The following is a 27,111-nucleotide window of genomic DNA, read 5'->3' on the forward strand; positions in this document are numbered from 1 at the left end:
GAGAGAACTCCGGGGCCTCTTGCTCTGAGCCAGGTCAGAGCCTCTGCAAAATTACAGCTGTGAGACACGGCGAGGGGAGCGGGGCCTCTGGCCCTGCCGGTAATTACGGCCCATGGAGCTCTGATTGCCGCAGTCCAATTAATTAAACACGGCAGCGACCCAAATTATGATCTCTTGCCTCGTACCAAGCAGTATTTTTAACCTTAACTGTCGGGGCTGAACTTAAATTTCCTATCTGGACAGAAGTGTCACCCGAGGGAGAAGGAGGCAGTGTCGAAGCAAACCTCGCCGATGACAGACCCTGTAATTAGAAACTGTAGTGTCCCCGAGACTGGTCTTTAAAACTGTCAGAAGCCAAGCGGCCGTCATTTGATACAAGACTATCATCACCCGTGAACCCATTAGCTGCAGGTAAATAACATATTATGCCGGGGACAGAAAGCAGCCAGGCTGGGGAATTCGCCGGCGCTTAATTAGGAGCGGCAGTGCAGAAGATAGATGGTCATCCTTCTTGCTCCCTTCATTAGGAGGGAGGGTCAGGTGTGGCGGTGGTCGCTGGAGCCCGGGCTGCTGACCCTGCAGAAAAGCACCATCCGCCACCCACCCTCTGCCTCCCACGGTGCCGCCCACACCTCTCTTCCAGGCCCGTGTTTATTGCTGATCCCTGCCAGCTGGTAGTACTCTACAGGTCCCCATGCATGACGAGAGGTCAGGTGGAAGAGGTACCCCACTCCGCAAAGGCATCTTGGGGAGGTGGGCTGAGGAGGGTGGGTGTGAACCCTCCCTGAGGGCCGCCCCCAAAGCCCACGATGTAAGGTGAGCACTGGAGTGTTTGCAAAGCCTGTTGTGAGCAGGTGGGTTTGGACCCGTGCTGTGGGCCACACACTTTAGAGGCCAAATTGTGGAGCCCTGTTCTGGAAAGGTCTTTTGAGACCCAGAGGTCTGGCTTTCCAGAGCTGGGTGTGATGACAGCTGCAGCCCACAGAGCGGTCACAGGGGCACACACATGCGTCTCTTCTGACTCACCAGCCACCCCATGGCTGTTTTAAGGTGCTTCCAAGTAGCATACAGTTAGCGTGAAACCCACGAGTCTTCGGAGTCTGGGCTCAGAGACAGTTGGGTTAAATAGTGAGTGATTGCCACATAGTTAGAATTGGGAAATAAAGAGATGAAAGAAAACAATTTTTAAATACAAATAAGAAATTTAAATAAAAAAGAAAAAACTGGCAAGTGAGCCAATTTAGATACCTATTAAGTAAATGTATTTGTCAGGATATCTGGGGCTACAGGTTACAGAAAACCTTGACTCAGATTGGCTTAAACCATCTGGGGATTTTTAATGTCCCAGAACTAGGGGGTACAGAGCTAGGACGGATGGGGGGTGCTCCAGGCGGTGGCTCTGGCCTTGGCTCTGCCCTCTCTGTGAGCATCATCCTCGGCCTTGCTTGTGGTGCATGAAGAATTTATAGGAAGGTGAAGGCCTGAAAGGAAGTTATGATGGTGAAGTCACTGCATCAAGAGTTCCTTCTGTTCCCAACCATTCTCCTCGTCATCATCACGTGTGCACACACATGTGCACGCACACACAGCCCCACGTGACCCAGCACTCCCATCCCTCACCCAGGCCGAATTTGCCTTCTCCTTCTCGGCTTTGGATCCTGGTTTGTTGAATGTTGGGCCTGGCCCTGTCGTGTGCTTCGGGATGGACTTTCTGACGCCCAGGGGAGGATGGTGCTGTGGGTGGCTTGTGTGCTTCGGGATGGACTCTCTGACGCCCAGGGGAGGATGGTGCTGTGGGTGGCTCGTGTGCCTAGGGATGGACTCTCTGGCACCCAGGGGAGGATGGTGCTGTGGGTGGCTCGTGTGCCTAGGGATGGACTCTCTGACGCCCAGGGGAGGATGGTGCTGTGGGTGGGGGGCGCCCCGAGAGCAGGGTGATGGGGTGATGAGCTTCTGCATCTGCCGACGTTCATGTCACCTGAGGCCTTTCCCTCACCTTTCAGGGCCTGCCACGCGACCAGGGGCACCTGAGGCCACTTCCAGCCCCAACCTCCCATGAGCCTGGGAGTCCTACCCAGGAGGCCCTCCACACATGCCCACATCAGTCACAGCGAGTGCTCCTGGGCCTGTGACGGTGCCTGTCACTCTGCCTGGGAACTGGGGAGGGTCACAGAGGATGGTCCTTAGCTGATCTTACAAAGAATTCAAAATGGAGCCCAGGCCCTGGGAGCATGATTTTAAGGTGCCGCTGTGGTGTCAGACCCACCATTCCAGTGCCAGCTCTGCCACCTGTGTGGGCATCAGTGTCCATCGCTGTGAAATAGGACATTACAGGGCAAAGGTGGGAGTGTTGGGGGGGCACATGCTCGGGGTCTGGTGTGTATAGACACCCCTAACACATGATTGTGATCATGATCACAGAATCTTCTGGAAACTCTGCCTCCCTGGAATTAAGAACAAAAAGTAGGCCGGGTGCAGTAACTCACACCTGCAACCCCAGCACGTTGGGAGGCTGAGGCCAGGAGTTCAAGACCGGCTTGGGCAACATAGGGAGACCCCGTCTCTATAAAACATAAAAGTAAACTAGCTGAGCCTCGTGGTGCAAGCTACTTGGGAAGCTGAGGCAGGAGAATCACCTGAGCCTGGGAGGTCAAGGCTGTAGTGAGCTGTGACTGCACCACTGCACTCCAGCCTGGGGGATACCCTATCTCCAAAAAAAAAAAAAAAAGACCTGGTGCTGCCCTAAACATCTCCAGTTTGTGTGCAAGTTTGGAGTGCCTCCTGAATGCCGGCTTCCAAGAGGGACTCCACAGTGAGTCCAACCGGGGAGCTGACCTGCAGACATCAGCTGTTGTGAGCAGTTGCGCTGCAGAGCTTCCTGTGGTAGCTCCGGCCAGCAGAACTTCCTGCATCCATGGAGCAATGTCCTGTGTCTGGTGTGTCCCTGACGGTCACCGCCAGCCACATATGGTTCTCCAGCATTTGGAATGTGGTCCGTGAGGCCCAGGAACCAAATTTTTCCTTTGATTTTATTTCAATAATTTAAATATAAATAGCCACATGTGGCTACCGTATGGATAGCTCAGCTCTATTTGGGGGTGGGGAGGAGCAGGCACATGGGGAAGGCTCAGCTGATGGACGGCGTCCAAGCGTGGCCCTGAGGGATCTGGTAGGTCCACCAGGGAGGGAGAGAAGGGTTATTCCAGGAAAAGGGGACAAGACAAGCGAAGAAGGAGCCAGAAGAGCGGGGCCTGTTGGTGATCAGGGGAGCTTCTGGAGTGGCTGGTGCAGAAGACGTGTTTTGAGGATGGAAGAGGAGGTTGGCCCAGGTAGCGGAAAGCGTACCTTCATGGGTTGGGTATTTTCTTGTACGTAGAGCGGGTGTGTTTTCAATGCATTTCAACCTGGGGAGGTGGGGGCGGTGCTGTAATCATAAGAGTCGCTAACATCGATTAGCCCTATGCCAGCCACTGCCATTCATTCATTCATCAGCCAGTCCGTGAGCTCCTGCTACCTGCTGGGGGAGGTGATCATAGCAGATGAAGCCTTTGTTCCCCCAAACCTTACAGCTTAGTGAGGGGACAGTGCTAGCAAAGCCAGCAATCGCTCAGCCACCCTCCCCTGTTGAGCCAGGGAGGACCCGACAGCCCCCTCCTTCCAAGGCATGGTCCAGAGTTGCACACACGCCACCCCACAAGCTTGGAGTCCGTAGCCTTGGTAGCCTGCAGTGTGCCGACCAGTGACTCTGCCTCCCTCCTGGGGTAACTGTGGGGTTGCGGCTTCTCCGGAGTGTGTGGTGGTGACATATTTGGTTGGCGTGGCTGTGTGGCTGAGAAGATCCATCAACGGGCGTCCTCGATGCTCGCCGGCCCTGAACCACGTTTTAATTTGCCAGTCTGTGGGTTTCCTATCCACGTATTCATCTAGATTTGTGTCAAGCGAGATTGCTTTTGTCTTCTCTGCCTGCTCGTAAATCCCTCTGCAGAGCTCCGTCCTCAGCATTCTGCTTACGTGGTATCCGGTTTGGAAACTGAGCAGGGGGCTGTGGTAGGCGACCTCACAAGGCCAAACCCCAGTCGTCCCTCTCTTCCTCTGGCCTCACCCAGGTCCCTGTGCTGGGGTGGGGAGGGCAGCCCGGAAGCCTGGGATTCCCATGCGGGACCGCAGGCAGGGTTACTCCTCCTTACCCAGTGGGTGCTGCATTCATCTGTTGGGGCTGCCATGACAAAATGCCACACACTGGCTTGAACCACAGAAATCCATTCCCTCGCAGTTCTGGAGGCCAGGAGCCTGAAGTCAAGGTGTGAGCAGGGTTGGTTTCTTCTGGGGCCTCGCTCCTTGGCGTGTGAATGCCGTCTTCCCTCTGGGTGCGGGTCTGTGTCCACACCTCCTCTTCTTATGGGGACACAAGTCCTATTGGATTAATGACACCCAGGTGACCTCATTTGACCTGAATCACCTCTCCAAAGGCTCTGTCTCCAAATGCAGTCACATTCTGAGGCCTGGGGGCTGGGATGTCAGCATATCAATTTTGGCAGGACACAAATCAGCCCATAATAGGTGTCATTTTCCCTCTTTTTCAATTTGAAATGGATGCGTCATATTCATCAGAAAAGTTGCGAGCACACACCTTGTGTGTTTCTATGGGCTGAGCTCACCATGTAATGGGCCCCTGCCCCAGGGGTGCCCAGGTGTGCCCAGCCCCCAGAAGCCACCTGCTGATGGATGGGGGCTGAGGTGGCCAGTGCCCCAACTTCTAAGTCCATCACTTGTCTTTTTTTTCTTTTGAGATGGAGTCTTGCTCTGTCGCTCAGGCTGGGGTGTAGTGACTCGATCTCGGCTCACTGCAATGTCCGTCTTCGGGGTTCAAGTGATTCTCATGTCTCAGCCTCCCGAGTAGCTGAGATTACAGACACGCACCACCATGCCCAGCTAATTTTTGTATTTTTAGTAGAGACGGGGTTTCACCATGTTGACCAGCCTGGTCTCCAACTCCTGACCTCAGGTGATCCACCCGCCTCTGCCTCCCAAAGTGCTAGGATTACAGGCAGGAGCCACCGCGCCTGGCCTCCCTCCCTTATTTTTCGGAACAGATGATGTTCCAGAATGACATACGCAGGTAGCTTCTACCCAGCCCCTGCTCTGTTTCCGCACCACCAGGGGCGAGAGGTGAGTTGGGACTGGACGGGGAAGAAGCCAGCAGCTCCAGAGGGAGCACACGCCCTGGAGGGCTTTGTAGAGAGCCAGGGGGGCTGTCTGTGAGGGGTGAGAGGTGGTTGAGCTTCAGCCTGGGCCTCCAGCTGTCCGTCCCCTCAGCTGTGGCCTGGGTGGGTGTCAGGGCAGGGCCCGCAGCCTTTAAAACATCCTCAGCGAGCTGCCTCGTGGACACGTGGCAATAGTTACCCAGACACAGCCTCGGAGGGGAGACTGCCCCTTGCGCTCGATATGCTGGTGGAAGCTGCCGTGCTGGTCTGTTTTTCTCTAGAGACTGAAATTAGCAGGAAGCTAATAAGGCTTTGTCTTTTACCTTGAACTTTACCTCCAGGAGAAAGGTCTGTAACCGTGTGCCCAGCCTGGTATCAGGTCCTGGGGGATGTACAGATGTGTGTGTCGGGGTCTTTCCCCCTCGGCTTATGTGCACTGGGTGGGCATAGGTGGTTCACTGGACAATGGCACTGCTGGTCACTGGCGACTGGCTGGCTGGGACACAGTGGGTATGTCTGGTAGGGCTGGGCAAAGGTGGGAACATCAGGTGGAGGGACTTGAACCAGGACCTGAGGAAGAGGAAGGATCCAGGTAGCCTCTGTAGAGAAGAAAGGCTTGCCTGGTGAGGGGCAAGACACGGACAAAGGCTGGAAGGCCGGGCAGAGCGGGATTATCGTGTGACGGAGAAAATGGCCTGCCCCCATGATGGGCGTGTGGGTATGTGTGGGTGCACATGGAAGCGAGGGGGCAGGAAGGGTTGGATCCATGCCAAGGACAGCTTTTGGTGGTGGTAGCAAGGGTCCTGGCCATAGGAAGTCAGTGTTGGTGGTGGACCAGGGCTGGGGCCTTCAGAGGCTGCCTGAGCCTAACTCAGAACAATGGGGGAGTGGCTGGCTCCCATCTGGTGTCCTGTTCATCTCAGGAGCCCCCAGCTCCAGGTACAGATACGAGGAGGCCAAGACCAAGGCCAGAGCCGTCCCCGCCAGCTCCAAAGTACGAAGGGGTCATCATCTTGGTCACCCACCTGGAGGGTCTGAGCTCCGTTTGGCCAGCGACCCCTGGCCCTTATTGTCATCAGCTTGCCTGGTGCTTTGCGAGTGCCTGATGACTGTGGAGTGACATTGAATGGAGAGGCCAGGAGGCTCCATCTGAGGGTGTGTGCTGGTCCTGAAAGCCAGAGTGGGGAACAAGAGCAGACTGGCCATGCTGGGTGCGGGGCATGTGTGCTGTTAACGGCACACCTCGGCTGCCTGCCTGCTCCCTGACTGCGTGCCGTGAGCCCCATTCGTGAGGGTAAATGTGTGTGTGTGAGTCTCTTCCTTACCTCTGTCAGAGACTGTGGGAACCTTGGAGGTGTTTGGAAGGGAGAGGAGACCCCCCCCCCCGCCCCCACGTCCTGATCCCTTCGTCCCCTGCAGACGGTTCCTCTGACAGAAGCTGACAAGAGCCATTTCCAAGATGGATTGATTCAATTTAGCACAAATTTTTGCTGGATTTGGTGACGTATGGCTCCCTGTTGGAACCGCATTGAATGTGACTCCAAAGAGAGAGGCTTTATTAGGCCAGGCAGCGCTGAGCAGGTGGGGCCTGGGGGGCCAAGCACCCCCACGCCGCCACCATCAGTTGCACCCGCCCTGGAGCCCCCAGGGCTCCCTGCCTGCCCCTCGGCTCTCCCATCATTAGGGGGCCGCTCAGCTGCTCAAAAAGAAAATGCTTTGTGAGCCGGCTTTTCATTATACTCCGGGGGCTGAATTTCTATTTTATTCCCAGAAGCAAAGTTTTGCTGCCACGAGGACCCCACTGTCTGAGGCCCAGCACGAAAGACTCCTTCCCTCTGGGCTGATAAATTCTTAATGGAGCTGCACTCCAGCATCCCCCGGGCTCACCCACCGCTTCCCCCAGCCTAGGACCGGGGCCCCAGCATGTGTGTGTGTGTCAGGGTGTGTGTGTGTGTCGAGTGTGTGTGTGTGCGTCGGTGTGGCCTGCATGCACCCGCCTTGGCGGGGGTACACATGGCAGCCTTGCTTTGTGCCTGCAGCTGTGTGTGAGAGAACAGGCCCTGGGCTTGGTACCTCAGCAGGGACCGGGGCTGTTTCCGAGGCTCTCTACTGGAAAACACTGGAAGGGAGGGGGAACCCAGCCTTCTAAGGGAGGCAGCCTCCCAAGTGTAGGTGCATGTAGTTTTGGCCTTGTAGGAACCCTCCCACAGCTCCTACCCATGAAGTGTGAAAGTCAGAGTTGCCCCTGGAACCCTAGAGCTCCCCCGCGACCCCTGCAGGCCTCCTGCTCAACCTGCTCCCTGCACCATGTGTCCCACTCCTGCCTCACAGGCCTCATGGCTCCAGCCTCAGGGCCTCTGCACCTGCCGTTCCCTTTCCCTGGAGCACTCTTCCCAGGTCTGCACAAGCTCATGCTCCTGGCTCCTCCTTTATCCAAAAGCAACCAACCTTGACCACTCTGTCAAAAACTGAGTCAAAAAACACCCCGTTCCTCTCTGGCTTTATTTTTGCACTTGCATGCATTGCTGTTTAGCGGCTTGTACCTGTAAAGCTCCATGAAGACAGGGACTGTGCTCTGTTTCTTCACTCCTGTGTCCCCAGTGCCCAGAACAGTGCCCGGCACTCAGTGAACATTAGATGCATGGAAGAGGTGCTGACCGAGTGCCTGGCTTGCTGTGGCCATCTGAGCTGGACTCAGAGAAGCAAGAACCTGGAAGGCTTTTCCCTTTGTATGTGTGGTAGGCTGAAAAATGCCTCCCCGCTCCAGACTGGGCTCAGTGGCTCACGCCTGTAATCCCAACACTTTGGGAGGCTGAGGCGGGCAGATCCCTTGAGGCCAGAAGTTTGAGACCAGCCTGGCCAACATGGCAAAACTCCGTTTCTACTAAAAATACAAAAATTAGCCGGACATGGTGGTGCACATCTGTACTTCCTGCTACTCAGGAGACTGAGGCACGAGCATGGCTTGTACCCGGGAGGCAGAAGTTGTAGTGAGCTGAGATCGCACCACTGCACTCCTGCCTCGGCGACAGAGTGAGACTCTCTCAAAAACAAAAAATGGCCTCCCAGCCACATGCGGTGGCTCACACCTGTAATCCCAGCACTTTGGGAGGCCGAGGCAGATCACCTGAGGTCGGGAGTTCGAGACCAGCCTGACCAACATGGAGAAACCCCGTCTCTACTAACAATACAAAAAATTAGCTGGGCATGGTAGTGCGTGCCTGTAATCCCAGCTACTTGGGAGGCTGAGGCAGGAGAATCGCTTGAACCCCGGAGGCGGAGGTTGCAGTGAGCTGAGATCACACCACTGCACTCCAGCCTGGGCAACAAGAGCAAAACTCCGTCTCAAAAAAAAAAAAAAAAAAAGCCTCCCAAATGATGCCCAGGTCCCGATGCCCTGAACCTGTGTATGTGACCTTATTTGGAAAAGGGGTTTTTGCAGAGGGGATTTAAGTTAAGGATTTGGAGATGAGATTATCCTGGAGTATCCAGGTGGCCTAAAGGCAATCTCAAGTGTCTTCAGAAGAGACAGACAGAGGGAGATTTGAGACACACTGAACATTAGACGATGGAAGAGGTAATGCAGCCACAAGCCAAGGAACACCTGGAGCTCCAGGAGCTGGAAGAGGCAGGAAGGAGCCTCCCTAGAGCCTCCAGAGACAGCAGGGCCCTGCCTCTGCCTTGATTTCAGCCCAGTGCTACTGATTTCCAACTTTTGGCCTCCAGTTCTATGAGAGAAGCTATTCTGTTGTTTGAAGCCACCGCAGGGCAGAGACCCCTGCAGGCTGCTTTCTGTAGTCGGGGTCTCCATGCAGGAGTGGGGGGAGGTACGTCGCAGTGGTGTGAGGGTCGGAGGGTGGATGCAATGTGTGGGTGGGAGCAGAGGGGAGAGAATTTGCACAAGGTGTAGGGAGCACTGTTCTGCGAGTCCACAGCCTGGCTGGGCCCACCATGGTCATTATTAAATCTTGGCTGTGAGGCAGGGGTGTGGCCCTGGGGACATCCTCGGGCTCAGCAGAGCCCCCTCAATACCAAGCCTGGACCCAGACAGTATTCACTGGAGTTGTGACCCAGAGGGAACACAGCAGGTAGCTGCGAAGCTGTTAGAGTAGGTAGCAGGACCAGCCAGACCCTGAGGACAGCTGTCGGTCCCCAGGACAGCGTCTTGCACCGAAGCCTGGGTTCTCCAGAAGGGACTCCACACTTGCTGTGCTTCTGCGAGCCAGTACTGCCTGTGCCACCCCCCAAATCCTGGCTGTGCCATTCGTCTGCCTGATGGGAACCCCACACTTCAAAGTGCTCACGGGCTAATCCTGCCCCTTCCCCAAGATTTTTTCGGGGACTGCTTTTGATATGTGCGGTGTTTTCTTCCCTCTCTTTTGAGGCAAATGGCTGATTGATTGCTTTTCATCTCCTACTTTGAGTAGCTGTAAGAGCTACTTTATATAAACATCAATTACAGGCACGGAATAAATGAAGGGCCGCTCACACCACACGCATTAGAGTCCACTCCGATATCAAAGCGCGCCCATCACCCAGGGAACGTGAGTGGCGGGGGCTGATTAGCCAGTGATGTTGGTGGAGACAGAAGCTAATTTAATTGCAGGTCCGAGAAAGTCAGGTATGGGGGACCCCAATCTTGCCTGCGTCTTTCCGGCCTGCTGAATCACAGAGCTGGGCAGCGGTGCATCACCAGCCTTGAGAGAGTTGGAAGGGCCAGCTACAACCGTGGAGTTCTGCCCACCACGCTTTATCTGACCCTAAACCCCAGCTGCTGTGGGGAGCTCTGGAATCCCTGAAAACACTCCTGTGCCCTCACCACTGTCTACTTTCTCAGGACCCACAGCCTGAGTTCTGAGCCCTGTGGGTGTCTCCATCGCTCTGCTCTGTGGTCCATCAGCCCATCTGGGGAGCTCCTCACTTGGCCCAGCAGGGACCCCTGAGCCATGCCTGACTCCTGCTGCCTCTGTGTCCTGCTTCTTCCTCTCCTGGCTCAGAGATGGCAGCTGGGAGCATGAACCCAGACTCCAGTCCACCTGGATTTTCTCTCCTGGCTCAGAGATGGCGGCTGGGAGCATGAACCCAGACTCCAGTCCACCTGGATTTTCTCTCCTGGCTCAGAGATGGCGGCTGGGAGCATGAACCCAGACTCCAGTCCACCTGGATTTTCTCTCCTGGCTCAGAGATGGCGGCTGGGAGCATGAACCCAGACTCCAGTCCACCTGGATTTTCTCTCCTGGCTCAGAGATGGCAGCTGGGAGCATGAACCCGGACTGGCCTATCTGGTTCCTTCTCTCCCAGCTCAGCCACTTTGCAGCTGGGTGACCTAAGCCACTTCCCTAATGTCTCTGTGCCCCTATTTGCTCCTGAGTATTGTGGGAAGAACAGCCTTCCCACAGTGGTGGAAACAGTGCCTGGAAGCACTAGCCGTCCCCACCATGGGGGGCTCCTGCAGGCTACCCCCCTCGCCACTCAGGCACGCAACGTCCTCTCTTCTCTTCCCTCTCTGCTGCTCCTCAACCTAAAGACCCATTCCCAGGCTTCACTGGGCCAGCCCCTTCTTTGTCTGCCCAGCTTCTAGAAGGACTTAGGGGAATCTGCTGCCTCCAGGCCTCACCCTCCTCCTCCAGGAAGCAGACGGAATCCCACCTGAATGCCCACAGCTCTCCTGGGCCCTACACCTCCTGCCTGCTACACGGCCCCTGGGCCACTCCTTCCCTGTCTTACTCCCGAGAAAGGGCTGCTCTTGGAGCCTGCCTCCCCCGCTCTGCCCCGGTGCACACTGCAGACCGGGGAGGGGGGTCCCACATTCCTTCAAACATCAGAATCCCTCCAGGGCAGGGCACGTGTGCGACGCGGAAATCAGGACCCCACCGCGGTGTGTGATACTCTGGGTCAGGGCCCCGGCGTCTGCATCTGCATTTCCGCTCCTAGGTAGTGCTGCTGCTGGAGTCCTCCCGCTGAGACCACTCCACGTTGGGATCCCTGGGGCCTCCTAAAGAAAACAAAAGACCCCAGACTCCCTGGGTGATTCCGGGGTACACCATGTTGAAGAAAGAGGTCTCCCTTGGGTGCAGAGGTCAGCACTGATCACTCTCCCCGCCTCCCTCTGGAAGACGCCCCTGCGCACCCGGCCCTCCTCCCCTGCTCCCTTGCTCCTCTCAGCTTCCCTCCTCCCCTCTCTTCCTCCTCCTCCGTCTCCCCTGTCCCCTCCCCGGTTTTTCCCTTCCGCTCTCACTCTGTCCTCTTCCTCTCCCTCCAGTTGGGTCTCAGGGGAGGAGGGCCAGGAACCCCCAGGCCTTCCCTGAAAACAGCTCTGCACTGCTGCCTGCGTTTCCCCTTTCATGGCACCGCCCCCCATCCCTTGCACCCTCTGAGTCCTGCCCCCAGAATGCCTGCATGCTCTCAAGTCCCCCCAGCAGGGCAGCTCCTGGGGCGTCCTTCACTCTGGAGGAGGGGCAGGGCAGTCAGGCCTGGAGGTGGCGGACTTGGCTGTGTAGCCCCCTTGCCTGGGAGAGTGACACCACTGGAAGCTTGGCACGGCCTCTGGGAAGGCAGCCAGCCCCACTCTTCACCCTGCTGGGCTCCTCACACAGGCGGCTGAGCTCAGAGGCTCTGCGCCCATTGTCCCTGGGAAGGGCCTCTACTGCCAGAAACCTCTCCTTCCAGGATGGAGGTTTCCCAAGTCCAGATCACACTTCCAGGCCCCGAGTGCCTGCTCTCCGCCTGCCCCTTGCCCCAGGGGGTGGTCAGGGCCTTGGCAGGAGGTTCCTGAGCCCCCAGCAGCTCCTCTCCCCGTCCCTGCAGGGATCCTGGGAGCTGCAGGCCAGGCTGGTGAGTCAGAGGCTTGACAGGGATGTGTGCGTGCATGCACACGTGTGTGTGTTTGCCCGTACGTGTGTGTGGGCATGTATTTGTGTGTTTGCCTATGAGTGTGCGTGTGAGTGTGCATGCATGTTTGTGTGTGTCTGCAGGTGTACCCATGGGCACATGTGAATATCTGGGCGGATGTGTGTGCACATGTGTGTATGAATGCATGCATGTGGATGCGTGTGCACACGTGTCGGGGGTGCTCCGCCTCCGGGGAGCCCAGGAGGCGGTCTTGCCGCTCCCAGCGTGCCTCACTTTGACAAACAAGCTCTGATGTTTCCCAATCGGCATTCCAGCTTTCTGAAATCAGTTTCCATCTGCGGGCACCCGCCTCACCTCTGCCCCCATCCCCGTCCTCAGGGGCCTGCACTCCAGCACTCTAGCCTGGAGACAGTGCCTGGGGAGCCAGGAGCTGCCTGGTCTCAGCCCACACTCCCCCGAGGCCCCTCCTGCCAGCCTCCTGGGCCGTGGGCTTCCGTGCTCGGCAGGGTTAAGTAGCGAGCTGGCGGTGGGTGAGGAAGAAACACGACTGCTTCTCTAGCTTCGGGGCCTGGGGTCACCCTGAGAGTCTGCTGATGAGATCTGGCAGCGGGTGGGCGGAGGGACGTGGGGAAGGGCAGGAGCTCAGAAAGAAGGGCCAGAGGCTGGTCTCAGCCTGACCTGTGTCCTCTGAGGACCCTGGGGCGCCAGGGGCCTGGACTGGGCCAGGCAGTTTTCCGTGTGTGGGGAGATTGCCTGAACAGGTCGGGGACCGTGGAGGGCGGAGGCTGGAGTTGGAAATGTCCCTGATACTTTCCAGGGCACCTGGCAGCTGGGCTGTGCAGAGCTGAGGTCCGAGGCTAGGATGGGGTGGGGTGGAAACACATTAGAACCGGCTCTTCAGTGGCCCCCAGCACATGTGGACAGAGCCCTTTAAGCACCCCAGAAATACGGGGCAAGAAACCCTGTCCCCTCCTGCATCTTCTGCCAAGGCCTTAAGCCTGCCCTTCCCCACCGGCTCTGGCCAGTGGGTGTTCCCACCCAGGGCCCGGGACTCCACTCTTTGCTGTCCCAGCACCGCACACACAGGGCAGGGGGCAGGCAGGGGAAAGGGCAGAGAGGAGATGGGAGGAGGAGAAATAACATGCGGGCACCTGGCTGCAGCCGAGGCTGGGAAGGGAGGCCTGGGGGCAGTGGCATTCTCGGTCTTCAATCCAGTCTTCCCTCTTACCAGAACTTCCCTAGAGCTAAGTCTGTGGTCCCTGCCGGGGACAGATTGTTTCACGTGAGCCTCACAGGGACCAGCCCCCTGGTGTACTCACTCCTGGGAGGCCTGGGGAACGGGGCAGAGCTGAGCTGTGATCTGGTGCCAGCACCTGTGATCGCAGGACCTTGGGCAGGCTGCTGCTCTACTTGTGACCTTGTGACTGTGACTCGGAGACAGTGCCAGCACCCACTTACCAGAGTTCAAGGGGGTGGTGGGCGACAGTGTTGGAGTGTGGTGTGGCCCAGGGGTGGTGGATATTTCAACAACGATTAAATATTCTCTGGAGATCAGCCTGGGCTGTACAGAGAGACCCCCATCGCTACAAAAATTAACAAAGATTAGCCAGGCATGGAGGATCTCTTGAGCCCATGAAGTTGAATTTGCACTGAGCCATGATGGCACCACTGCTCACTCTACAGGGCGACAGAGGAGATCCTGTCTCCAAAAAAAAAAAAAAAAAAAACCACATTTAAAAAATTACCCGAGACTCAGTTTCCTCAGCTGTAACATTAGAGGAATGAACCAGGAGGTGGGCTGGATCCTTTCTAAGGCCCCCCTACCATTTTTTCCTTTTGATTTGAGGAGCCGGGTGGTATTCGTAGCGTTACCCACTAACCACGGGGTGCAGCTTGGGGCAGGGATGTGTCTTGGTTCTTGATGTTCCTGGTGGGTGGGGGGCTTCTGCCTTCGTTGGGGGCAGGCTGCGCCCCCCCTCGCTGGGGAGATGAAGAAGGCAGCCTAGGGTTCGACAGCACACAGGGTCCATCAGATGGGTCCCTCCCGGTGTCTCTGTGGGAGATGGGAGGAGATGGGGTACCCTGAGGACACATGCAGAGGCCTCGGTTCTGGCACAGCCATGTGTCCTTGGTCCTGCTGCTTAACCTCCCTGTGCCACCGCTTTCTCATCTGTGAAATGGGGCAATAGAGCTGCCAGTGACCAAGTGAGTTCTGCACATGAAAAACTTCCAGCAGACCCCTGGAGAGAGTAACACATTAGTGCCCATATGTGTCATCTTGTGTCGGAGTGAAGACACTGGGGCCGCAGCCCGGAAGCTTCCACCTGCTCTCAGGCCTTGTGCTGAAGCCGTTTGCCTGGAGAGAGTGGAAGTGGCTGCCCGCACCGCCCACCACCAGCCCCTGAATCCCACGCTCCCCTCCAGCCCCACCTGCCTAAGCTCAGCACTCGCCCCCACCTCCAGCCCCGGCAGCTTTTTCTCCTTTTCTTTGCTCGTTTTATCTCGCCAGCAGAGCATCTTGCGGTCGGTCATTCCATTTCATTTCTGGTCTTCGGAGAGTGACATTTACATATTAATATTTTCCAAGGGAGCCCCGTGCACGGAGCCAGCGTCCATCTCGTGGCCTCACATACTGTGCGGGAGATAAAGCAGGCTCCGCCATGAATAACGACAAGCGGAGCCGTGTGGCCGCGAAAGGCCTTGTGTGTGCCCCATCAGCGTGTGGCGGCTTGGCAAGGCTGGTGGAGCGCCCCTCTCCCCTCCAAAGTTTATCTCTGCCCACAGAGGATGTATGCTTTGTCAGGGTCTCTGCCTCCCTGTCGCTTCTAGCTGCCGGCCCCAAGCCGGGCACCAGGGACACGGCTCCTGGCCTGAGATGCCCTGACAGGCGCATGTGCTGGAACTGGGCACAGCCGGCCAGCGCCAGCCAGGTTATCACTGCCCTGCAGAGGCTGCTGCCACGGCCCCACCATCCCCAGCCGCCCAGACATCTGCGCCTGCAGGCCCAGGTCCAGTGACCCCTCGGTGAGGGGCTTTGGGTGTGCCCCACAGGGTCGGTTCTCTCTGGGTGTGAGAGTCCAAGAGAGAATGAAGGGGTTCTCTGGGTGATGAGGGTGCCCACTGTGGATGGGGCAGATTGTGGAAGGAGCTATGGAAAGGAGCCACAGGACGGTGCCCTGACCGCATGGCCGGGACTGTCCCGTGTGCTGTGTCTGCATCATCTCATTTGCTGTGAGACAGTGATGCAACTGTCTGTGTTACATCAGAGGAAACCGAGGCACAGAAGTGACTTGGCCAAGGTCTCACAGCTGGGAGCCAAGGCTGGGCTGCTGAGGGGGCCTTCAGGGTGGGTCACATTCGCTTCTGGCCCCAGTTCTGCCTTCCGCCAACAGTTGCTCTCTCTGAGATTCAGTTTCCCCAGCTGTAAAACGGGGAAAAATAAGATGCATCACAGTGCTGCATCTTATGCATAGATGAGGTTCAGAGTCGGTCTATAAAGCCAAAATGCGGTGTGCGGACGGCCTGGTTTTAAATCACTCAGTGAACAAGGGATGCACTCTCAGGTGTGCCCAGAGCCGCTGCCATGGGTTTAGCGCCCCTGTGGTATAAAAAGGACCTTTCCTTATGCAAGACTGGCACCTGGCACTATGAGATGCCCATGCAGGAAGGAAAGCCCTGTCTTGCCACCCAGCTCAGGCTCACACCTGGGCCCTCAGCACAGACCCCTGTTTTGTCCCTTGGCTGGCTCATGTTTTTCTTCTCTGGACCTGGATCCAGGCAGGACCATGGTGTTGAGGAGTACACTCTGGACCCATCTGCCTGGGTTCAGATCCCAGCCCCTCCCTCACCATGTATGACTGCAGATCTCTTTCCTTTTGGTGCTTCAGTCTCTCCTCTGGACAAGTGGAATAATGATGCCACTACCTCATAGGGATCTGTAAGGGCTAAATGAGGTACTGGGTATCAAGTGTGGAGACCACTGAGGTTCTAGGTATGTGTAAACATTTTCACCTATGACCCTCGTTATCATCACCTTCACCACCATCTGTATCACCACCATCATCACCTGTACCACCATCACTATCATCATCACCATTACCACCACCACCATCACCTTCACCACCATCACCATGGTCCCCATCACTACCACTGTCACCTTCACCACCATCACCATCATCATCATCACCAGTCTCTACCACCATCACCATCATCACCACCATCACCTTCACCACCACCACCACCATCACCACCATCACCTTCACCACCATCACCATCATCACCACCATCACCATTATCACCTTCACCACCATCACCATCACCATCACCTTCACCACCATCACCATCACCATCATCACCACAGTCCTCATCACCACCACCATCACCAGTCTCCACCATCATCACCGTCATTACCACCATCACCTTCACCATCACCACAGTCCCCATCACCACCACCATCACCACTGTAACCTTCACCACCATCACCATCATCATCATCACCAGTCTCTACCACCATCACCTTCACCACCATCACCATCATCACCACCATCACCTTCACCACCACCACCATCATCACCATCACCTTCACCACCATCATCATAATCACCACCATTACCATCACCATCACCTTCACCACCATCACCATCATCATCATCACCATCACCATCACCACCACCATCACCATAGTCCCCATCACCACCATCACCACCATCATCATCACCAGTCTCCACCATCATCACCATCATCACCACAGTCCCCATCACCACCACCACCATCACCAGTCTCCATCATCATCACCTTCACCACTATCACCACAGTCTCCATCACTGTCATCATCGTCGTCACCATCACCACCATCATCACCTTCACCATCACCATGACCACCATCACCAGTCTCCATCATTGTCACCTTTACCACCATCACCACAGTCTCTATCAGCATCACCACCATCATCATCACTGTCACCGCCATTATCACCGTCATCACCACCGTTGTCATCACCACCACCAGCAATCGTCATTGTCATCGTCATTCATGGCTAAGGAGTCGGAGTGCTCCCCTTCCTTCCTGAGACTGGTGCTCTGGGATTCTAAAAAGCCTGGCTGGGGGTAAGGAGCAGGAAGATACCTTTCTCTCATGCCCGCTATACTTGGGAAAGGGTCCCGGAGGCTTCTCCTTATGACCGACAGTGCTTTGGGGCTTCTGGCCCTTCTGGGTGCATAGGGAGGCCCAGGACCCTGTCTTAGCTCAGGCTGCTGTAACAAAACACCATAGACCAGGCGGCTTAACAATAATAGAAATGTGCTGCTTCCGTTTCTGGAGGCTGAAAGTCCGAGATCAAGGTGCTGGCGGATGAGGTGTTTGGTGAGGGCTCACCTCGTGGTCCTCTCACTGTATCCTCACATGGTGGAAGGGGGGTGCCCTCTAACAAGAGCTTAATCCCATCGTGAGGGCTGCGCTCTCATGCCCTATTCACCTCCAAAGGCCCCAACTCCTCATACCATCACTTTGGGGGTGAGGATTTCAACGCAGGAATTGGGGGCGGGGACACAAACATTTGGATTGTAGCAGACCCCCAAGAGAAGACAAGGAGGGTCTCGGAGGAATCTTTCTGGCTCTGCTCCTATTTTTTTTTCTTTTTTTGAGAAGGAGTTTCACTCTTGTCACCTAGGCTAGCGTGATCTCGGCTCACTGCAACCTCAGCCTCCCGGGCCCAAGTGATTCGCCTGCCTCAGCCTCCCAAGTAGCTGGGATTACAGGCACTCGCCATCACACCTGGCTAATTTTTGTTTTTTTTAAGTAGAGATGGGGTTTCACCATGTTGGCCAGGCTGGTCTTGAACTCCTAACCTCAGGTGATCTGCCCCCCTCAGCCTCCCAAAGTGCTGGGATTACAGGAGTGAGCCACTGCACCTAGCCCCTGCTCCTATTTTTATTCCTAGCCTTTTGGAAGCCAAGACTACCCAACACACACCCACATTCTGTTTTTCTGATTTTCTGCCAGAGAAAAAGGCTTTGTGGATCACAGTGGGGACCAGCTTCGGGGAAAGGAGAAACAGGGCAGCATCCTAGGTGCAGGACCAAGGCCCCCGTGGGTCTGGTCCCGCCACCCTCTGACAACTGGCCAGCACCGCCCTGGATGGAAGTGGCTTGGTAGACAGACCGGTTGAACAGGTCTTTGTTTGGGGCTGGAAGGTCTCAGCTGGGGTTGAGGAGTCTTTGGGAGCCCAGCGGGCCGGTTTGTCTGGGTTCTTCGTGAAGATCTCAGGGATCAACATGGTCTGCTGACACTCTGACCTCCGAGCTGCACCTCCATCTTGACCAGTGCTGGAAGGCCTTGGACCCCAGACCATCGATTGCCACCCACCGATACTTGGTGTGATCCCAGGGCAGGGTCAGAGATCAGAGGCACCGGTGCCAGGCCTGGGAGCTGATTTTCTGTTTAGATTTAGAGACATAAACCCGAAGAGTGACCCTGTGCCTGTACTTAAACCTCACCTTTGTAGAGGAGGAACTGGAGCCCAGAGCAAGCTTGTGAAGCAGCCAGGATGGGGTCCAGAGCTCCTGCCTCCGATCCACTGCCGTCCTCCCAGCCCAGCCTCCTTGGGCACACTGACTCTCCTCCTGCCTGCAGCAGAATCCTGTCCAGGGCCCAGCCTGTGGACATCAAGAGGCCGGGGTTTCAGGCCCGGCTTTACCTGTGGCAGTTCAGCTCTGGGCATGTTTGGGTTCTCTGTGGACCTCGGTATCTTCTTTTTTACAGTGGTGTCACTGGAGTCCCCTTCCTGCTCAGGCATCCTTCCCTTGCAGTCAATCTAACGTGTGTGTGCAGCCTCCCTGTCCCTCTGCATTTGAGCATCGGCTAAAGGGATTCCAGCTCCCGCCTGGAGGAGCAGGAATGTGGTGCTGTGTGGAGGGCAGGGGCCTGGCTGTGCACTGGAACCGCCCTGAGAGGGGCCAGCCTCTTTCTGTCTGAGTGTTCTCACCCCGTAAAACCCGGAGCACGCTGGCGCTCAGCCCAGGGGGTCGTGGAGGGTTCCCACGTGACTGCTGTAAGATCCTGTGCTAATGAGGGCCTGGCGATGCCAAGTGTTCCCATGACAGAGCGTGCCAGCATGAAGCTGGGCCCCACTCACAGAAGCCGGGGCATCTTCTAGCTGGCAAAGGTGGCAGGGGAAACAGCCTCCCACGGGAGCCTCTCCAGAGCCTCCTAGAAACTCCAGGAGCCCCCATGGGAAGACGGTCTTTGGAAGCCAGGCAGGCATATCTGGGCGGGTGGCAGCTCCAAGGATTTAATGAGACAATCGTCAGCCCCCACCCAACCAGCCTTAAAGGATGCTTTATGAACCGGGGCTCCCTCCTCTCCTTCTCCCACAGCCCTGGATGAGTTGCGGGATTGGCCGGGCCGTGGCTTGTCCGGTATCCCCCTCTCTTTCCCTGTACTGCACCCTTCCCAACGCCTGCCTGAGCTGTGGTCAGGGCCGTCAGGGCTGGGTCAGGTATAAAAGATGCCCACAGCCCAGGGCCCACCCCACAACCGCCAGGACACAGCCCTCCCTCCCCTCCCCAGCCCATCCCTCCCCATGTCCTCCCAGGGTCAGCAGGACTCCCTCCCTGCCAGAGGAGACCTTCCTGCCCACCTCGTCCAACCGACTAGCCCCTGCGTGTCTCGTGAGAATGAGCGGAGCCAGTGGTGCTGTTCTGCGAACTGCCTGTGCCTCCGGCCGTAGCTCATATGTGGCTCATAAAGGGGGGATAATTTGCATCCTACTGATGGGGAAACTGAGTCACCTGGCGGTGACATCACTTGCCCAAGGTTCACAGCAGGCCGGCTCCAAGTCTGTGAGTGTGAGGGTGTGAGTGGGTGCTTGTGTGGGTGTCTGTGTGTTGGTTGTACAAAGTGTGTTGGAGTTTTACTGTATGTGTGTGGTTGTGCTTTGTAGTGTGAATGGGTGTGTGCATGTGTTGGGTGTGAATGTGTGTTGGATATATGTAGAAGTGTCAGGAGTATGTTGTATATGGGTGTGTGTTGTGTGTGACTTGTGTGCATGGCTGTATGTTGTGACTTTGTGTTTGTGTGTGTATGTTGTATGTGCATGTGACTCTGCATGGCCTGTGTGGGTGTGTGTTGTGTGTGTGATTGTGTGTGAGTGTGACTGTGGGCATGTGTTGTGTGTATGCATGTGTGTCTTGTTTGACTATGTGTGCATGTGACTGTGTGAGCTGTGTATATGAGACCTGTGTGTGTTGTGTGTGCCTCTGGTTTTGCATGCCCTGTGTGTGTATGTGGCTGTGTGAGACTTGTGTGTGTTGTGTGTGTGTTGTGTGTTTGTGCCTGAGGTTGTGCGTGCCCTGTGTGTGTTTGTGTGTGGCTGTGTGAGATTTGTGTGTGTTATGTGCATGTGGCTGTGGCTGTGGTTGTGTGTGCCCTGTGTGTGTGTACGTGTGCCTATGGTTGTGTGTCCCCTGTGTGTTTTGTGCGTGTGACTGTGTTGTGTGTGCCGTGTGTGTGTGAGACCTGTGTGTGTTGTGTGTGTGTGCCTGTGGTTGTGAGTGCCCTGTGTGTGCGTGCGTGCACGGGGCATCCTGCCTGTCCAGCAGAGCTCCCTCTCCCACTTTCGTTAAACCCCACCTCCATCCTCTGTGCTCAGGAAGGTGCTGGGTAGACACACTGCAGATTGTCTGATGGAACTGCCTCCGGGTTGGGAGGAGTTGGCCACACTCCCCAGGTCAGAGAGAGTCTCCAGGGACTGAGGAAGGAGCCAGGGCTGGGGCCAGGAAGGAAGCAGGGCTGAGGAACCCCTGGGAGCCGCCCCCCACCCGACTCCTGGCCCCAGCCCTGGGGGCTGGAGCTGATGCAGTTCCAGGGGTCTGAGGGACAGAGGGGGTCCCTCCTCGTGCCTGCCTGCACCTCCAAACCTTCCCTGGGTTCCAGTGTCACTGCAGGCAGCCTCCCCGGACACTGGGAGACCCTGAGAGTCTCGGCTGCTTGGCCTGGTAGCTCAGTCTGGGTGTCACGTTGTCCCCGGGGGAGGGGCTGGCCCTCAGGCCCAGGGTCTGGTTCAGAGCCAGCCACACCACAGGGCTCTGGCCTGGCGGGCAGTGCTGCGGGAGATGGGGGTGAACAGGTCCAGGATGAGCAGAAGTGGGAGGGCGCAGGAGGGGGCAGTTCACTCCCTCGGTTTCTGGCCCACTGAGGAACGCCTTGGGTAGGGGAGGGCTTTTGGGGTGATGCTGTTTCCGAGACCCCCGTGTCTGCCTTGAGCCCCGTCTCCAGGGTGGTGGGGCCGGGGCCAGCTGCTGCAGCCAGGAGCCCCTCACCCCTCTGACTTCCGGGGCCCAGGTCTGGGGGCCGGTGGGGTGCGGGGGACCTACATGTTCAAGCCTCGCCCGTCTGACTCCTGTGCTGGCGACTGCCTGCTGGTGGCTGGCTCTCTGGCTGGTAGTCAGGTGGCCAGGTCTTTGCCCTTTGGATGTCAGCAGAGGTGACGCGGGGTGGTGGGGATGGTAAGAGCTCTGGCCTTGAGACCCCAGGGCACCTCAGATGCCATCCCAGTCCTGCTGCTTGCCGGCTCTGTGGCTTCAGAAAAGGAACTCTGCCTCTCTGGGCCTCTGTCCGCTCATCTAGAAGTGGGGCCGCCTGCGGAGCTCAGAGTGGGATTGCAGAGACACGAGGGCTCCTAAATGCCAGTGCGGCCGCCATGGCTGTAGCGGTTGTCGGATGGGGCCCTGCTCCCGGTAGCAGCCCCCGGGTCCTGCAGTCTCCATCCCGGGGCTTGCCACGTGTGGGAAGGTGAGGGTGGGGTCCAAGGGGAGCCGAGGGGTGCTGAGGCCTCATGCCCTGGGTGGGGAGGCGCTGTCAGCCTCAGCCAGGAAGCCTGGTGTGTGTACACTGTCCTGACCTGTTTGCATTCCTGGGCCAGGAAGCCTGAGGCCAGGCCTGTAATCACGAGGGGGAGAGGGCATCAGGGCCAGTCAGCTTCCCCCGAGGGGCATCTGATGGCCTCACTGTATCCCATACAGTTGGGAGGTAGGGGCAGGACATTTACACCCTAGGGAAACTGAGGCAGCCGGTCCACAGTCCCGGGCTTGTCTGCAGCAGCCCTGCTGCATCTCTGCATTGCTGGGATCTCCTGAGGCCACGGAGGCTGCCATTAGTGAGCCCAGCAGGATTAAACATGAATGAGTGAGCACCCCCCCATGCCCGCTTCCCCTTTCCCCAAACAAACAACCTGCTCCCTGGGGTGATCCGGCCGTCTCACTGGCTGCCCGCAGCTTCTGCTGCAATCAGCCCTTGTGGTTGCGTCACCACGCCTGCTGGCCCCGGGGGGTTTCGCCAGCCTCCTGGCCTCCACGGGGAACCTGAGGCCAGTGGGCCAGGGGGTAAGTGGCCCCTGGCCAGCCCAGTGGTTTCACCGGCCGGGGAGGGCACCTTGGCAGCAGCTGCCCCTCTGCCTGCAGCTGGGCTCCTCTGGCCCACTAGTCTGCTGCACTGATGGTGAGGTGACCACCAGGGGCACAGACAGCCCCTCTCCTGGGATCAACATCTCTCTACCAGCTGTGGGCACAGTGTGGCTGGCTCAGCCCGAGGGCAGGGTGGCTGTGGGAGAGCAGCTGTCGGCGTGGCTGTCATCTCCCCAGCACTGGGGAAATCCAGTGAGCTGAGAAGGAGCAAGGTGGCCAGGCTGGCCCTAGGCTTTCTTGTTTCATGGTTTCCCTCCTACCCTGCTCACAATGTCCAGGGCAGGCTGGCAGGCTTTCTTTTGGGGGTCAGTACGTCATGGTGTAGGAGCTGACCCCCAAATGGGGGGTGTCACTGCCCACATGGCTGGGGACCAGTTAACGTCACAGAGCCCAGAATGCAGAGTTACCCACCTTTAGGGGGCTCCATTTGTCCCTCAAGGGGCAGTGTGTTTTGTGATTAGACCATGGACTTTGCCGTCAGTATGTCTGAGCTCAAATCCTGTCTCCACAGTTGCTAGCTGTGTGACCCCCGACAAGCTGTTTAACCTCTCTGGGCTCCAGTTTCTTCCTATAATGCAGGGGTAGTAATAGGACCTGCGTGCCTAGTAGTGGGAGCACTGGCTGCCTTGGGTACCTCACCTGTGGCTGAGCCTGAGCCGCGGCCCTCCAGCCTCCCATCAGCCTTTTAGGGCACCAGCCAGCAGCCTTGGATTGGCTGCGTTGACTCTGCCAGGGTGGAAAGGCAGGAACCTGCCAGATGCCTTCAGCAAGGGTCCTGGGACCGTTCAACTTTCCCTCTGTCCCCTCGCTCATGGCTCCTGGGTGCAGACAGTCCCCACCTGGTACAGCTGCTGAGAGACAAGCACCTGAGCCTGACACCTGACTCCCAGCCCACCAGCCACACATCTCTTCCCCCACCCTGTGCTCAGCAGCAAAAGCCACATTCACTGAGTCCCTGCTGTGTGTCAGGCCCAGCTCGTCCTCAGGAATTAGCCCCCAGAGATAGGGACTCACCATTCCCTTTTGCCAGCTGTAGCGATGGGGCATGTGGGGCAATGTTGGGGACCCAGGCCATTGTGCCACTGGCCCCCGCCCCTCAGGAGCTGCAGAAGTAGAGCTGTGCCCCACAGTCGGCGCAGGGTGAGAAGAACAGCCAGGACTGCTGGAATCCAGGGCGTAGTGTCTGGAAGGGCCAGGCTGTGGGGAGAGGTGGGTCTTCCAGGGCAGGGGCTGCCTGGGAACAAGGCTGGGGTCAGCCAGGCAGGCCAGAGGGATGCAGGGGTGTGTTGGGCAGCACAGACAGGGCAGTGGTTATAGGCAGGGTGGGATGTGGGTGGAAAGCAGGGATGGGGAGGGGTGAGACCACCTGCCCACCATCAGGGATCTGGGCAAGGTCTATACCGCCTGCCAGCTTGGCTGCCTGTGACTGCGTAAGAAAGAACTGAACCCAGCCACCTCTCCCCTCACTTCTGATGATGGATAAAGACGTCCACTCGCTCTCTTACAGGCGCCCAGAGCCGATAATTAGCTTTTAACCTGTCCCCACTGTTAACTGGAAAAGGTCACCATTTGTTCCAGGGAGCTGCTAGTGTATAAAGAACTAAACATGGCCAATTTTGTTCAGGATGAATTAAGACTTGTAAATGTAAAATGAGTTCATCTATTTAATTAAGTAGCAGCAATATGGATGTTAAATTAAGTTCACGGTGGAAGTGCCAAAACAGTGTTGTAAAAATATTGTCCCTTGTGCAGGGATTTGGGGAGGGGGTGGCCCTCTCCCTGCGTTCCCCTGTCCAGTCAGGATGATCCCGATGAGGCCGTGGCCTGCACCTCACCGCCTCTGTCTTCCTGAGCAGCGGCCTGACTTCAAGCCCAGGGAGCTGCAGCCAGGCCCGTCATGCTTCTCCCTCAGGAGGAACCGCTGCCCGGGCTTGTCTCCCTGCTGGTCCGTGGGCGCACAGGGGCTGGCTCCGGCCTCGCCCACCTGTGCACATGCGTGTGTTAAAGGGCATCCTGTGAGGCGGATGATTGATGGGAAGGCTACTGCCCCTGCCGGGCGGGAGGGAAGCCGAAAGGACCATGCCGAAGAGGTTCACCCTCAGAAGAACCTCTCCCAGGGAAGAAGCCGGGCTGGGATGAACCAGGGTTACCGGGGAGGCAGGGGTGGAGGACAAGGGCTGCGTGCCCAGAGCTGGGGCGAGAACCAGGCTCTTGACCCTCTTCCCTGCTGCATGGCCATTGCCAAAAAGGCAGTTGCTCTGTGCTGGGGAGGCAGTTACTTCCCACGCACCCGAGCTACGCTGCCCTGGGGAGAGCTTGCCGCAGTGAATGCAGTTCCAGAACCAGCAGCCTGCCCTGGTGGGGGGAAGTGGGGCCAGCAGCCCTGGCGGAGGGATGTGGGGCCGGCAGTGGACTGGGGAAGTGGGCTGACTGCACAGCCTGTGGTCTGGAAGAGAGCGCACGGGCTCGCCCACATCGATGGATGTGGACAGCTGTGAATGGCAGCACAGACATGTACAGGAGTGACTGTCGAAGGAGGGAGGATTAACTGGTGGAAGTGGGAACAGAGTCAAGGAATGTTTCCTGAAGTAGGGGATTTCCTCATTGGGTTTTAAAGGATGGATAGGAGTTTGCCTGGTAGGTGGGGAGGAGAAGGCCATTCCTGGAAGAGAGAGAGGAGCATGTGTGTCAGTTTGTTCTCACACTCCAGCAGTTCATGGCAGAGGGAGAGACGAGGATGGCAGCAGAGGTGGGCAGGGGTGTGGGGGGCCTCAGCATCAGGCTAAGCAGCTCGCACAAATCCTGCAAGCAGCGGGGAGGCCTTCAGCCGCTGGCACTGCTCTAACCTGGGTGTGTGGCCGTGAGCTGGACAGACAAGACTCCCACCCCCGTGAAGCGTGAGTGCAGTGAGGGCCTCAAACAAAGAGATCAACAGATAAATATGTGTTAGGTTTGATGGTGAAAAGTGATATGGGGAAGATGTAATGGAGTAAGAAGGATTGGGGGAGTGGGGCAGGGATGGCTGGGTTTTTTTTGTTTTTTTTTTTTTTTTTTGAGTTGGAGTCTTGCTCTGTCACCCAGCTAGCACAACCCTAGCTCACTGAAGCCTCAACCTCCTGGGCTCATGGGATCCTCCCACCTCAGCCTCCCAGGTAGCTGGGACTACAGGTGTGTGTACCACCACCCCAAGCTTTTTTTTTTTTTTTTTTTTTTTAATTTTTAGTAGAGATGAGATTTTGCTATGTTGCCAGAGCTGGTCTCAAAAATCTGGCTTTAAGCGATCCTCCCGCCCCATGCTCCTTTTTAAGTGCTGGGATTGCAGGCTGGCCCACTGCCCCCAGCCGTGGGTTGCAGTTTTTTGTGTTGTTTTGTTTTTTAATGGGGTGGTCAGGAAGGGCCTTCTGATACCCTGTGGCAGAGCACAGAAGAAACCAAGGGTGGGGGGATGTCCCATCGTCTGGGGAAGTGCAAGTTTATGCCTCTTGTTCCAACATGATTATTGATAAAGCCCTTTCTGGTCATGTGGCTGCCTCGTGGAGGAGGTAAGACAGGCAAAGGGAAGAGCTGGTGCAGAGGCCCTGGGGTGGGAGTGAAAGCCAGGAGATCAGCAAGTGGGAGGAAGATAGCTTGAGGCCCCAGAGGCCATTGTAAGAACTTGGCCTTTACTCAGAATCAATGGGAGCCATGGAGGGTTCCAGCGGAGGCACCCACATCTTGGTGGACCAGCCTCCTCAGGCTGCGGTACTGAGAATTGACTGTAGGGGGCGTGGGTGGCAGCAGGAGGCCAGCGAGGCGGTGCCTGCAGTGGTCCAGAGGGGTCGGGCCGCGTGAGACTTGGTCCAATTCAGGATGTGCAGGTGGTTAATCGTGTGTGGGACTGGGGTGGGGGCTGGGGGCTGGGGGTGTCAAGCCGCCAGAAGGTTTTCAGCAGAGAAGCTGGGCCATCGCCATCGGTATGTAGCCAGGAAGGCCACGTCAGTGGCTCCGTGGCAAGTGAGCAGCAGTCCAGGAGACAGGGGCAGAGTCTCCAGGTTGCAGCTGGTGGAAGGCCTCAAATGGCTCAGTACTCAGCCTGCAGCCATGTTTTCTTAGCTCCTACACGGTATTTTATTTATTTTTAAAGATGTATTGCCAGTATTTACAATTAAAAATGAAGAAATTTCTTCCCCACATTTAAACCCCAGAGTTCCAGCTTCTCTTCAAAACTCCTGGTACCCTGGGTCTGGGTCTGCGCTACCCCTTAGTAACTGTTGGGGGCAGCTGAGCAGTGCCTGCTACACCGGAAGGGCAGGTGCCCTCTGGTTTGCTCTAGCACCCCCCACCCCCCGCCACCGGGCCCCTTTTCCTTGTCTAACTGGTCCTCCCAGCACCCTGGCTTTAGGTGTCCCTGGGCTGGAACATGGAGGCCAGTTTGGGGCTAGGCTGGGGGAGGGTAGGTGGAGACAGAACAGGGAGGCTTCCGGAACCTCAGTGATTAGACCATCTAGCTAGAGGGGGTTTGCCAGAAAGGCTGTCTTCTTGATTACGGGGAAACAGGACCCAGAATGCTAGGCAGCTGGGAGCCAGGAAACACCTCTGTCCTTTGCTGGCAGGA

General features: G+C 57.0%; 1 protein-coding gene across 18 annotated transcripts in view; it reads left to right on the forward strand.

Moving 5' to 3' along the window:
• Positions 1-27,111, forward strand: part of GSE1 (Gse1 coiled-coil protein) — a 511,516-nt gene that overhangs the window by 337,086 nt on the left and 147,319 nt on the right. For 6 of the 18 annotated variants that reach the window (XM_065537748.2, XM_065537753.2, XM_074027709.1 and 3 more), the window contains one exon: positions 1-27,111. This exon is cut by the window's left edge and continues 12,594 nt beyond it; it is cut by the window's right edge and continues 6,735 nt beyond it. The exons of the other annotated variants lie outside the window; for them this stretch is intronic. The gene's annotated coding sequence lies outside the window, so the exon portion shown is untranslated. 18 annotated transcript variants of the gene reach the window in all.

The sequence above is a fragment of the Macaca fascicularis genome, chromosome 20 (assembly GCF_037993035.2).
Source record: "Macaca fascicularis isolate 582-1 chromosome 20, T2T-MFA8v1.1".
NCBI lineage: Eukaryota > Metazoa > Chordata > Mammalia > Primates > Cercopithecidae > Macaca > Macaca fascicularis.